The sequence below is a fragment of the Egretta garzetta genome, unplaced genomic scaffold, assembly GCF_000687185.1.
Source record: "Egretta garzetta isolate BGI_Z169 unplaced genomic scaffold, ASM68718v1 scaffold634, whole genome shotgun sequence".
NCBI lineage: Eukaryota > Metazoa > Chordata > Aves > Pelecaniformes > Ardeidae > Egretta > Egretta garzetta.
In genome coordinates, this window is record NW_009259536.1 from 249,027 (window position 1) to 249,306 (window position 280).

Genomic DNA, 280 nt, shown 5'->3' on the forward strand with positions numbered 1-280 from the left:
TCCTCACTGCTGCTGCAAATAATCCTGGTTTAGAGCTCTCCTCTGTGCTGCCTTGTGCACCAGTTAGATTTCTCAGACTTTGCAGTTTGTTGCAAATATCATTGAACCTTTCTATGGCAACCTCAGCAGTGAGGTTTTCCTGCCTTTTTAATCAGCAAGATACAGATAATTTCAAATTCATGGTCAGATTATTTGGGGAACAGCCTGTTCTAGCACCTCTAGGAACTGCCTCTTAGGACCTTTACAATAAGGACCTTAAGACCTTTGAAAACCCATATAA